We start from the raw sequence: 14,095 nt of genomic DNA, 5'->3' as shown, positions 1-14,095 counted from the left end.
TAAATTACTACTGAACGGGAAAGTGAACAAACCGGTCTTCCTGGATTGCACAGTGGTCTGTTTATTAGCTTCAAATGAAACCTGAATGTTTAGCTAAACTATCAGTACCGAATGCTTGGTCACTTAATACTGAAAATATTACAACCGCAATCTGTCCTAAAGGAATTCATTAACTCAAATAAACATTTATTGCACATATACGTCTGGCATTGTTGTAAGTGCTGGAATTCATGCAGAATGGTCAGTACCGAACTGCAAAGCCACTCTGCAGCTTCTTGTAGAATAATTTATAAGGTCATAATCATTGCATTTAAATAACACAACTAAAGACAATAAATGGAAATAGGCTATAGGTAGACTAAAACAATGATTCTTCTAATACAAAGTTAAGATAATAAATGCTAATGACTAAAGAATTGTAATCCAAGAGCTTAGAATTCTAGAATGAGAGGTATCTCTGGAAACCTAAGTGAATTCAGGACAAATATAAAGAAAACTACTTCTACATACAGCAAGAAAAATGGTGCTTGTCAGCTCCAAGAGGTCCTTTTGGCTTACAAATACCAAAGAATATAAAAAGCTTAGGAACAGAGAACCAAAGTGATTTTTAAAAAAAATACTAGGAAGTTTTAAGTAAATTCTCTAAAGGTTGGTATCAAAGACAACATTCTGTACCACAGCATATTTTTTATTGTTGATTTTAGAGAATTCTATGCTAACTAGACCAAGTATGAAAGTTTTATAGAAGATGTGAGCTTATGAACTTATCACAAATAAAACCCAAAAGGTCCACATCTCTTGCCACAATATGTAGGCTATTTTACAGCTTCTCGAGGGCATCCATTTGAAAACCTTTTATTATCTTTTTTCCCCTGCAGTAGTACTTCTCTTTTAGATTTTTTTCTCTAAAAGAATTCAATGAACTCCTACACTGGACATAAAATCAATAAAAATCTCTTCTTAAAGGTAACTGCTGGTGACATGTGCTTCAGAATTCCTTAGAAATAGTTATTCCTTTTCTAAATCTCAGGTTGCCAGCCAGGCACAGTAAGTCACACCTGTAATTCAACACTTTGGGAGGCCGAAGTAGGCAGATCACTTGAGGTCAGGAGTTTGAGACCAGCTTGGTCAACATGGTAAAACCCTGTCTCTACTAGAAATACAAAAATTAGCTGGGCATGGTGGCGCATGCCTGTAATCCCAGCTACTCGGGAAGCTGAGGCAGGAGAATTACTTGAACCCAGGAGGCAGAAGTTGCAGTGAGCCAAGATCGAGCCACTGCACTCCAGCCTGGACGACAGAGAGAGACTCCGTCTCAAATAATTAATTAATTAATAAATTAATTTCAGCTTGCCTCTAAACTGTCATGTTTTTATTCTCAAAAGAAAAATTGTACTAACCAATAAACGTTTAGTAAATTTTGCCTGACATGATTCCATCACATGTTCTGAACATATAATACCCAATTTATACCTACATTCGACACTGCTTATAAGCACTGTTGTAAATAGCGCATTCCGTACAGTTTGTAAATATTCTTATTCCCATAGAGAAGCAATAATCATTAAAACAAAAGATGAAAAAATAAACCACAGTATTCAGTCATTTTACCTTCTCTTTTTTGTTTTTCAGATTTTGAAAAGTGAAGACGGTTCTGTTTTGGGTAAAATGGTAAGAAAAGTATCCAAAAGCAGAGACATTCAACAGCTGATAGTTAAAATGATGAAATTTGTCCATTTCATTTCCAGTATTTACTTTTAAAATGGTGAAATGTCACGCCTGTAACCCCAGCACTTTGGGAGGCCGAGCGGGTGGATCATGAGGTCAGGAGATCAAGACCATCCTGGCTAACACGGTGAAACCCCGTCTCTACTAAAAATACAAAAAATTAGCCAGGCACGGTGGCAGGCGCCTGTAGTCCCAGCTACTTGGGAGGCTGAGGGAGGAGAATGGTCTGAACCCGGGAGGCGGAGCTTGCAGTGAGTGAGCCGAGATCCCGCCACTGCACTCCAGCCCCGGAGACAGAGCGAGACTCCATCTGAAAAAAAAAAAAAAATGGTGAAATGACGCCTGATGCAGTCTGCGTTTCACTCAAGTTCGGAACAAAGGTGCGGTTCTCATGATACCTGCACTGCCAATTATTGCCCTTTCTTTTGAAGGAAGGTATTATTCCATGGCTTAACATCTACGGGCAATTTATAATGTGTACTTTATATGCAGCATCTTCATTCATCCTCAGAACAACTCTATAATGGAGCATTTTACAGGCAGGTAGAGTGTTAACAAGCTTAAGTAACTTGCCCAAGGTCACAGAGCCATTTCCCATTACTAATAGCACAGAGGGCATCTTGAATCCTCTACTAGGGAGTCTCCCAAGCCAGGCCCCAAGTGGAACCACACTTGCCTGATAATGTGGACTCATTTCACCAGAAGCACTTGATGTTTAATTATTCTCAGTGTGGTTATTATTCTCTAATTCACTTTAATCTGACTGCATGTCTTAACATGGGAAGGAACGCTGTGGCAGGACTAGGTATATCCAACAATCTACCTTCCACGCACTGCCTTTCAGGTAGCCTTTGTTACCATAATCTTGCAAAGTCAGGCAAGTTCTTTTTGGTAAGATAAGAAGATTATTTTAGACCTATGGGGTGGCCTAACCAGCAGTGCTATTATTATTTCTGGTGATGTTTAAAGTGGCTTTATATATTTAAAATAATTCTGATAGAAAATGTCAGTGTTTATCATACAAGCAAATAGTTAGCATAAAACTGTAACAAAAATGATTAATAAATGGGTAATTTATCCTTTGTTTCTCCAAAAAAGACTCCACATTCATTAATGACAGCATGGAACAGTGGCTTTTAGAATGACACTCCTGAAGTGCCGCGGAGCGCCAGCCCGGCTTTCCACTATTCCCTGACTAAAACCCTTATTCTACCTGTTTTATACACTGGAGTTTCATGGAAAATGCATAAATTAAAGACATTTACAAACCACATAATTCCCACTCTTTTAGAATTTCTGTACACCATTTTGCTAACTTTGAGATGCAAGGTGAAACTCAGATTTTATTAACAGTAGCAAGAACTAGGTGAATAGCTTCTGCATTCTCTGTCCATTAAGAAAGATTATTCAGTAGGGAGCATAAACAAGATTTGTCAGCTACTTAAAACTATAGAAACTACAGATGAAGCACATTAGAAATATCTTGTCTGCTTACATATGTATGCAAAACTTATAATCAATAATCAAATTAATTGCATCTGCTAGGCAACACTTCAGCCTAAATTCTACCTACATTTAAACAAATGCAATTGATTGTTTTGTACTTCCTATACTCAGACAAATTCTTTCCTTAATTCAACTAAATCTAGATACAGATTGTTTAATGCCCTATTATTTAATACTCCTTTTTGAATTATATTTATCAGTCATTAAAAAAACAGAAATTAAATGAGTGGAAATACTGCATATGTGAAAGCAATCTTGTCATTTTACGTGCAACAGGAGTGAGCCGGACAAGCCCAGAGACAAACTTTGCAAGGGACTCAGGCTTCTTTCATCGGGACCACATGTTTACCATCATCTAAAAGAGCTGCTTCCTTTCTCCCTGACATCTACTCTGGAACTTTTTTCTCCACTTTGAATGACACTACCTTTGAAGAATTAATGAGCAAAGAACAAAGCTGACTACTTCTTAAATAATAGAATCATTTCAGAAAATAGAAAAAGCTGTATCATGTTAGATACATTGTAATTATTTTTTCCAGGAGCTGATAAGGGGTGCCTCCAGAAATCAACATTTTTAAAACTTCAGCTCTAGAACCGATTTTAAAAGTGATACAATTTGCAGGGGTCTGGGATCCTGACACAGAAATTTTCCATGTAATTACTTAACTAAACAATGCAGAACTCAAATCCAGGATTTTGACCTCATCATTAAAATCTAAAATATACTCTCCCAGTCTTTGAGTCGCTTTGGTAATATTCAAAATATACAAAGTCTTAGTCTTTTAGATATTTGTTCAAACTTTATCTGAAAGAACAAGCATTAATCTGTGATTCAAATGAAAATGTTATTTTTTAACAGATCATATCTATATATCCCTTAGATTAATTTAAAAAGCTGAGATGCTGTAACTCGATTTGAGTTAAGAGAGAAATGCTCTACTAAATTACAACTTGCTAAGATACTGACCTGCATTCAAAGCCAAATTTAATGAAAGTTCTTTAGTGAAAAATTAAGTACATAAATAAAAATGGCTCACATCTCTACTGCAAATTTAAAGAAAGGAATCTAGGCAATATGCAAAAACACTAAAAATATATGCAGTTTACTGTAATATCTTGTCATATGGAAGGGTGGCAGGACAAGAGTGCTTAGCCTATAAAAGTAATACAATTGTATTTATGCTTTAAATTGTAAAAAAAAAAAATCTCAAGTATGAATATTGCTCTTTATATAAATACAACTATGCTTTTCTAATATTTACATAATAAAAATTATAGCATATCTGAGCTACCAATGGTTTGGTTTTCCTGACTATAGAGGTAAGACAGAGTTGGAAGCACACTGACTTCAAAAATTAAAGGGTAAAAAAACCAAAGTCGAATTCCATTTCTAGTCTAGTGTTCCAATAGTCATTAAGAGAGAGGAATCAGGAGTCAGATTTCAAGATGCCAAGATCTGAAGTCTATAATTCATTTTATTTTTATATAAAAGATGAAACTAAGTTAACATCAGCTATTCAGACTACAAAATTTAAGTCTTGAGGTAAGCTGACTTCTTACTTTTAAGGTGAACTTCCAATCCTTTCCATTCACAAATAGGACTTGATTTATTAAGTTTCTTGCTTTGTATCTCCCGAGTTGATCAAAGCACACTTTCTTAGTACAATCTGTATTGTTCCAAGTGTTTTATAAACATCTCTTGTGAGAGTTTACAGGAGTGATCTGAAATCATATCCAAGGTTTCATCCCATGAGTCAGTTATTCTTAAAAAGGAAAGAGAATCTCTGTCTTTAGCACCTTTATTTTCCTATCTATCACAAGTCTAATTATAATCTGTAACAAAATTTTAAAAACATCATTGGCAGGATTGTCAGCAGATAATTGCTGGCATTAAAAACTAAACAGGACAAAAAAGGAAAGAAAAGGCAAAATTTCATTACCTGGACATAAAAACCACAGGTCTAGACAATAGCCAAACTTTTAGAAAGGTTCCTTCCCTGGTAACTTTCAAGAGTTGTCAACCATCCAGCCCTACACAGGTAACTAACTCCTAAATCTGTTTCCTACCCTTACCTGAGATCCAATCAATCAACCCAACTGCCTACCGCACATGGTCACCTGCATTTATTCATTCATACATAGATATATACTGTATACCCACTATGTGCCAAGTTCAGTATGCTGGGCTCTGGAGAGTCGCAGCAAAAAAAAAAACCAGTCCTTGTCCTCTCAGAGCTTCTAATAGTGAAGGAAACCAAGTCAACCAAATAATCACAAAACTATGTAACACAGCCACAATTTCTGAGTAGTGTGGTACTAAGCTGATCTAAACTTTACTCACTGTACTTGGCTTGCATACCCCTGAACCTTTTCACTGGACAGAAGCGGTGCCATCATAGGTTACCAAAGCCACCAACTTGGGAGACATTCTTTTTTTCTTTTTTTTGAGACAAAGTCTCGCTCTGTGGCCTAGGCTGGAGTGCAGTGGTGTGATCTCAGCTCACTGCAACCTCCGCCTCCCGGGTTCAAGCAATTCTCCTGCCTCAGCCTCCTGAGTAGTTGGGATTACAAGCAGGCGCCACCATGCCCAGCTAATTTTTGTATTTTTAGTAGAGCCGGGGTTTCACTATGTTGGTTAGGCTGGTCTCGAACTCCTGACCTCAAGTGATCTGCCCACCTTGGCCTCCCAAAGTGCTGGGATTACAGGTGTGAGCCACCATGTCCGGCCTTGGGAGGCATTCTTGACCTTTCCCTTATTCTCAGATTGTTTCAATCTCTAGGTCCAACCCATATGCCTAGAGTGGATGTGCACAGATGGCTCTGCCAGAATAATCCTTCTCCACTTCTTCTAGGAACTCTCAGTGTGATGGTGATAGAGAGCTTCCAACAAAGACCCCAGTGACTGGCCAGGGGGGCACAAACTCCCAAGGCCAAGAGTGCCCCTGGGATTTTAAAACCAAAGCTGGGAGGGAAAAGCTATTTCCTTCCTCGTGGTTGGTGATGTGAAGATGGCTCCTGCCCTGTGATAACGTACCACTTCTAATCTCTGAGGTCCCTGAAATTGTGCTGGTTTCTGCAGCATTTCATTCCTTTTGCAACCTTCTCCAGGAATCTTCCAATTCGCTCCCCTTTTAACTCAAGATAGTTTGAGTGAGGTTTCTGTTAACTTGCAGTCAAGAGCCCTGACTAGTACCTCCTAAACATTTCCAGCCTCTGTCTTCTACAACTCTACCACCAGTGCCCTAGTTCACATCCTTAACAACTGTCACCTGGACTCGTGTGACAGTCTAATGGGTTGCCTGTCTCTAGACCTGCCCCTCGCATCCAGCGTTCATAGTATAGTAACTAGAGTGACCCTATCACCTCCCCGCTGCTGGACTCTTCAACGGCTCCCCATCACTAAGGGCAAAATCTTAAATTCCTTAATGGGACACATCCACCTGTCTATAATCAATCTTCCTCTCCAACCAAGCAACTGTCACTCCTTGCCTCGTATTTTATACTATGACGATACAGAAAACTACACACACACACATCCACACACACACACACACCATGCTGAACTGATTTTGAAAACCTGAAAAAATTAAAGTGGTTTTCTTTGGGCTCACTTTTAGGCATCAGAGTCATCACACCTCTGTCTACACTTTATTATATCAATAATCCTAGATATGGCTGTTGTGAGATATCTGGACTTGGTGTACATAGCAGGAAATAACCAGAAGACAGACTAATAGACTGTAACAAAAAGTTCTGATCACCCACCCATCTTTGCAGACTGAGCACCAGCACCAACTCTTCTATAAAGCATTCTCAACCGAAAGAGGAGACTGCTCCCTTCCCCATCCTGGCACCACCATGGTCCTCTGTGGAAGCTTCCAGCATGGCAATGTGCATTCCTGTTTCTAAAGATAGGGCCACGTTCCACTCACCTCTGAATCCCCAAGCCCCGCAAAGTGCTCAGTATGTATTAGACACATAGATGTTCATGGGATGATGCGTGCATTTTGAACGATGCAGAACAATGAAAGACATCTTTCTGATTTAAAAAACAAAAAAGCACATTGGGTGTAAGGTTAGGAAATTTGGTTTTCTCACACTGAATGAGCTGAGAATATCTGAAACACAAAAGACGTTTAATACCTCTTACTCATTGTATAGTTAATAAACTATTTAATTTTGTACAAATTTTTAAAATGGGAGATGTCTAGAAATAAGGTGTAATTTTTTAACTTAAAGAAAATTTCTGACAGAGAGAATGGCACAAGCAACCAAAACAAATTGGAAAATTGGACTTCATAAAAATTAAAACACTACTTGCTTCAGAGAACAACATGAAGAAAGTGAAAAGACAATCACAGAATGGGAGAAAAGATCTTACAATTCATATATCTCATAAGGGTGGGGGTGTTTGGGTGTATATGTGTGTATACAAAATATACAAAGAACTATAACCACTCAATAAAAAGACAGTGCATTTAAAAAATGGGCAAATAATTTGAATAGGTGTTTCTCTAACAAAGACATACAAGTGGCCAAAAAGCACATGAAAAGATGTTCAATACCATTAGTGATCAGGAAAACGCAAATCAAAATCATGAGACACCACTTTACATCCATTAGGATGGCTACTATGAAAAACACAATCATGGAAAAGTGTTGGCAAGGATGTGAAGAAATTGGAACCCTCAAATGTTGCTGAGAACGAAAAAGGTGCACCTTCACACAAAAGCGGGTGCACTTTGGAAAACAGTTGGGCAGTTCCTCAAAAAGTTAAATACAGAGTTACCATATAACCCAGCAATTCCACTCCTAGGTATATACCCAAAAGAAATGAAAACCTGTGTCCACTGGAAAATGTATACGCAAATGTTCATAGCAGTATGATCCATAATGACCGAAAAGTGGAAACCACCACAATGTCCATCAACTGATGAAGAAACAAGCAAAATGTAGTATTGTCCATACAACAGAACACTACTCAGCAATAAAAAGGAATGAAGTTCTGATACATGCTGCAACGCAGAAAGAAGCCAGACACAAAAGGTCACATATTTTATGATTCCATTTATATGGCATGTCCAGAATACGTAAATCCACAGAGATAGAAAGTAGATGAGTGGCTGCTAGAGGCAAGAGAGACAGAGAGGAGAATGGAGAGTAGGTATGGGATTTCTTTTTGGGGTGATGAAAGTGTCCTGGAATTAGTCACAAGCGATGGGTGTACAACTCTGTGAGTATACTAAAAATCACTGAGTTCTACACTTTAAAGGGTAAACTTTATAGTATATGAATTATATCTCAATAAAGCTGTTATTATTTAAAATGGTCAAAGTCATATAGTAACACCTCTGTGCAGAGGCCTGTTGAATCATTCTGCTTGCTACAGGATAACCTGTTGTAAAAACACACAATCTGTTCAAATGAGGAAATAGTTTATTTTCCTACCAATAAATCCCTACAGTGACCAACCATAAAACCAAATCCAAAATAAAAAAGAGGAAAGAACAAAAAAGCATGCAACTTGCAATTTGCAATTTGCTGGCAGGTACAGAATGGAATTAACCAAAGACGGCACAAAGAAAAATGTTTATCAGAACTGCTTACTTCTCTTTGATTATACAGATTTAACAAGTCAAAGTCCTTTTTACTCATGAAAAAATGTGCCAGCTTCTTTATTAGCACAGAGCAAGGAAAAACAAGCATTCTCTCCTATAACCAAATTAACATCCCGCAGAAGGTCTGTTTGTACTTGGCAGTCATGAACCTTTCATCTCAGAGCGCTGCTAAATTAAACAAGTCTCTGCTGTATTGAACATGATGAGCCAGACACCCTGGCAGGCTCCTCGGCTTCATGAGCTGATGTTGAAGAGCATTAGAAATAAAGAGGATGGTGAAAATGATGGTGGGGGTGCTCATAAAGTAGCATTATCTTCATTCTGTTCAGCATTTCCATGGTCTACAATGGCAACATTCTAACAACTTTCAAGATTCGAACACCACCTCTCCCTGTCCTAGGGAAGAAAAGCATGGATTTTAGAGCCAGAGAGATCTGTACTCAAGTCACAGTTTTGTTTCGAACCTACAAGCTGCATGCCCAAGTCCTGATTTCACAGTCTCATTGAGTCCTTCTACTCTTTAAAACTGGGGTAATTAAATCTATCCTCACAGAACTGTTGTGAAAACAAAATGAGGTAATGCACACAAAAGACATCGCACAAGGCTCAATGTACATCCCCACCATAAAATTCCTCACTGCTCTTAACTCTTCAAAGAACATGCTCATTTTAGAGTTTATATCACAGTATAAGTAATAGCCACCTTCTTCTACCCAAGGACATCTAATCAATCAAAAGATCCTATGAAGATTTCGTATTACATAAATTATTCCCCTCCATCCATCTCCACCTCACACAGACTTGAAGGTAACAAAGCCATGAATAACGTCTTTCAAATGTATTAAATCAGGGCATGGCACAAAGCATTCATTCACCTAAGAGGTATTTAAAAGCACTGAACTGAGAGACACACCAGGAGAAACACTTACTATTAGAGGAAAATGCATATTTTGCAGTGCAATAATTGGCAACCTTTCCATAAAGATTGATGCAATCTGATTGTAATTCCCAAGTGTCAGTAATCAGTTCTTAAGGTAAAAGAAAAAGGAAGTGGGATGGTTTCAAGTACTCCAGAAAAGGTGTAGGAGGATATCCTTTCACACTGACAGCAATTAATGTTTGAGTGATAGCTGCTAGAACAATCAGACTGAAGAACTTTGTTACATTAGAACAGACTGAAATATATTTAAAATAAAACTTACTGGGTTTAACATACACAAACACGTAATCTTCACCTTGAACTAGGTGTCCTCTCTGAGCAAACTGAAGAAGGAAAAGCTTGCATTTCTAGTATTTGCCATTGCCTAGCTATGATAAGGAAGGAACTGATGGTTTTCAGCCATATTCCCACGTTGGACATCTATTTAAAGAGAGTAGCCTAGACTCTGCAGCAATACAGTCAGACTCCCTCTCCTCAACTCAAGATAAATTTCCAGCGTGCCACAACACTAAGCAAAGTGCCCAGAGTTAGGAAGGAAAGAAATTTCTCAAGGGGAATAGGACATTCAGAGGTTAAGTACATATCCTTTACCTAGAGAGTTTCACTGACTATTGAGCTCATCATGGAACTTACGGCCCAAAGCTACTGTTCTCTCCTCCCCTTTCCAAACTCTACTCTTAAGACTTTGAGTTGAGAATACTCTTGGGAGAGACCAATTCAGCTGCAGATACCACAGAAGTAAGCCCTGAGTGTTGGCTTTGCTAGGGATCTATTCTCTGTACTGCATACAAGCACTTCAATTTTTTTCCCCAGGGTTAGAGTTTAATATAACTCCATCTGAATATTCTACTGCTACAAATTCTGTATATGAAGACAAAATTTTTCTCCTCTGCCCAACTTTCCAATCAAATGACTACTTCCCCTGCCAGACTAAACTTTAAGCTTTGTGCCTAAAATAGGAAGAAACTGTTGCAAACGCACAAAATCTAAGTCATTAAAGATGCTGAAAAAGTCTTCAAACTTTCTGTTTAAGTACAATGTAAAAATTATTACAAATGCAGCTAAGAGGAGAAATAAATAATAAAGCCTTAATTTTCATTAAGACTTCTGTTTACTGTAGTAATTCCTCACTTTCCAGGAGTATTTTTAGAATCAGGGCTTTAAAGCATACAGTTAAATAAAGTCATCAGTAAAATGATAACTACATATAAGCAAATTCCTACAGTGCCACATAAAAAAGATTGAAGAAACCAGAAATTTGGTTATTTTAGAAAACAAATACAAGATTATACCGTTAGCCACAAGAAGATATCAGAGTTTTAGAGCCTAGAAAAACTTCATTAATTTAGTCCCTACTATTGAAGACTCAATTATTTCAAGTCTGCCTACATTCAACTCTGGATTATTTACTAAGAAAGGGGATGCTGGCCTGGCGCGGTGGCTCAAGCCTGTAACCCCAGCACTTTGGGAGGCCGAGACGGGCGGATCACAAGGTCAGAAGATCGAGACCATCCTGGCTAATACAGTGAAACCCCGTCTCTACTAAAAAATGCAAAAAACTAGCCAGGCGAGGTGGCGGGGGCCTGTAGTCCCAGCTACTCGGGAGGCTGAGGCAGGAGAATGGCATAAGCCCGGGAGGCGGAGCTTGCAGTGAGCTGAGATCCGGCCACTGCACTCCAGCCTGGGCGACAGAGAGAGACTCCGTCTCAAAAAAAAAAAAAAAAAAAAAAAGAAAGGGGATGCTAAGCAAATTAAAGTGCAAATAAAAATTGCTAGAGGATTATTTAGTCAATTTAAGATGTTATACATGGAAATAACTGCTGCTCAAATACTGATTAAAACTAGCTCATGAACTCTCTGGAATCCCATATTCCAACAGAAACAAAGTGTATGAAAAGAGAGGCAAAAACACTGCTTGAATCTATTAATTATTCCAACTCCTCTGTTTAGTTTGGCTGTGAAAAATTGGTTAGGAGTCAGAAAGGCTTAAAAGACAGGATACTGGACAAAGATTTATTATCCATTCTTCTCAAAGGCTGGCAATCAACTTCTCTGCTTCCATTTTTAATGAAATGCTGAGCCACAATTAAAATATAGCTCAATGTATCTCCATTATAATTAAAAATATATTTTGGGACATTCATTTTAGCCTTGTCTTCAAATAACATAACTATGAAAAACTTTCCCATGTCTATACTATGAAACATAAATATGATTATTTAACAAGATCTAGTATCCTACCTAGTTTAGATACTTACTTTTCCCTTGACAACAACAAAAACACACAAACAAAAAAGCAGAGTTGGAAAATAAACGGGATATAGGCCAATTCAACATTTCAAACAAAATGTCACAAAATGTTATGGTAGCAAGTATCACTGTAATTGTCTATGTTTAGATTTAGGTACATATAAAAATCACAGATGCTAGTTTTCTTATCCAAATTAAAATTTAAGGCACTTCTCATTTCCATCCTAATTCTAACAATGACAATATTTACCAACCATTAATTCCTTCAAGCACAATGTGGGTGTTTGCCGTGTGCATGCCAGGTATTATATTAGGTGCTAGATGTAAACCGGTGACTAAAATACCAGTTGTACTACTTGGTCCCTGATTTGGTGGTATATGGTCAACAATGTTAACTTGGAATGAAAAGAAAAACATCAACATTAAAGGCAATCTATATTATTAAAAGCTGTATTTTCCTTTTTTTTTTTTCTTTTTTTTTGAGATGGACTTTCGCTCTTATTGCCCAGGCTAGAGTGCAGTGGCGCGATCTCGGCTCACTGCAACCTCTGCTCCCCGGGTTCAAGTGATTCGCCTGCCTCAGCCTCCCAAGTAGCTGGATTACAGGTGCCTGCCACCACGCCTGGCTAATTTTTTGTATTTTTAGTAGAGACGGGGTTCCACCATGTTGGCCAGGCTGGTCTCGAACTCCTGACTTCAGGTGATCCACTCATCTCGGCCTCCCAAAGTGCTGGGATTACAGGCGTGAGCCACCACTCGTGGCCTGAAGATGTATTTTCTATCTGAAGAAAAAAAGGTGACTTTTAATTGGCTTTTTTTTCTTTAAGAGATGAGATCTTGCTATATTGTCCAGGCTGGTCTCCAACTTTGGGCTCGAATAATCATCTCACCTCACCCTCCTGAGCAACTGGGATTATAAGTATTTGCCACCATGCCTTGTTAATTTTCTCTTATTTTAATTTAAACTTTTTTTTTGTAAAGACAGGGTCTCACCATATTGCCTACGCTGGCTCTTTTTCTTGTTTGAAATAGCTCCTGATAGTTAATTGGCTTTTTACTAAGTTAAAGAACAAACCATAGGTCAATGACAAAGTTAGTATATGTTTCATATGAAACCTTCCTCAAGTAAATCTTACTTGATTAAAATAAAATCTAAGGCAAATATAAAATTAAAGATCACACTCATATCAGAAACTGTTAAAATCATTTAGACAGAAGAGATTCAACATCAGTAAACATAGGTTTACATATGAATGCATATTCACATAATCCACATAACTCAATAATATCATCACCCAAGTTTGTAAGTCATATTCTACATGCTATTCCACAATTGATATCTATGTTTGAGGCATGTTAAGAAAGTAATTTTTAAAGCTTCTTTATTTATCTTTTTAATTTTTTTCAAGACAGGGTCTCGCTCTATCGCCCAGGCTGGAGTGCAGTGGCATGTTCTTGGCTCACTGCAACCTCCACGTCCTAGCCTCAAGTGATCCTCCTGCCTCAGCCTCCTGAACAGCTGGGATGACAGGCGTGAGCCACCATGCCCAGCTAATTTTGCATTTTTTGCAGAGATGGGATTTCACTATGTTATTGTGCAGGCCACTCTTGAACTCCTGAGCTCAAGCGGTCCGCCTGCCTTGGCCTCCCAAAGTGCTGAGATTACACGTGTTAGATACCGTGCCTAGCCTTAAAGCTTCTTGAAACTGCACTATAAGTGAGTAAAAAACAAAGGGAGAGTTCTCTATGGAGGAAAACTTTCAGTATTGGAAATAGTCAGTTGACCTATAGTTTAAAAATATTTATAATGAGTTAATGAAGGCAACAGATGAAAAACAAAGAATTCAACATACTTCAACACTCTCATCACATTTAAAGTCCAAGAGCATTTCATCTATGCATGAGAACCACAGGTATCTTCTCAATAAGAAAATTCTTCACGTTAGTAAGAATATCAAATTGGAGGTCTTTGAAAACCTAAAAGGTATATTCCAATTAGAAACCTTGTTGTCTCAAAAAAATACTGTTTTTGTCTCCTATTGGATTGCCAAAG

The 14,095-nt window shown here is 38.0% G+C and overlaps 1 protein-coding gene across 7 annotated transcripts in view; it reads right to left on the bottom strand.

The window, feature by feature from the left end:
* MRTFB (myocardin related transcription factor B) overlaps window positions 1–14,095 on the bottom strand; it is a 196,798-nt gene that overhangs the window by 169,556 nt on the left and 13,147 nt on the right. For 2 of the 7 annotated variants that reach the window (XM_073015183.1, XM_073015182.1), the window contains one exon: window positions 7,167–7,273. The exons of 4 other annotated variants lie outside the window; for them this stretch is intronic. The gene's annotated coding sequence lies outside the window, so the exon portion shown is untranslated. Of the gene's footprint in view, window positions 1–4,794; window positions 5,003–7,166; window positions 7,274–14,095 lie in introns of those variants that run through there. One more of the 7 variants, XM_073015184.1, reaches the window with a different exon arrangement.

Source organism: Chlorocebus sabaeus, chromosome 5, assembly GCF_047675955.1.
Source record: "Chlorocebus sabaeus isolate Y175 chromosome 5, mChlSab1.0.hap1, whole genome shotgun sequence".
Lineage (NCBI taxonomy): Eukaryota > Metazoa > Chordata > Mammalia > Primates > Cercopithecidae > Chlorocebus > Chlorocebus sabaeus.
The sequence above is the reverse complement of the archived record's forward strand: the minus strand, read 5'-3'. Positions and strand labels throughout refer to the sequence as shown.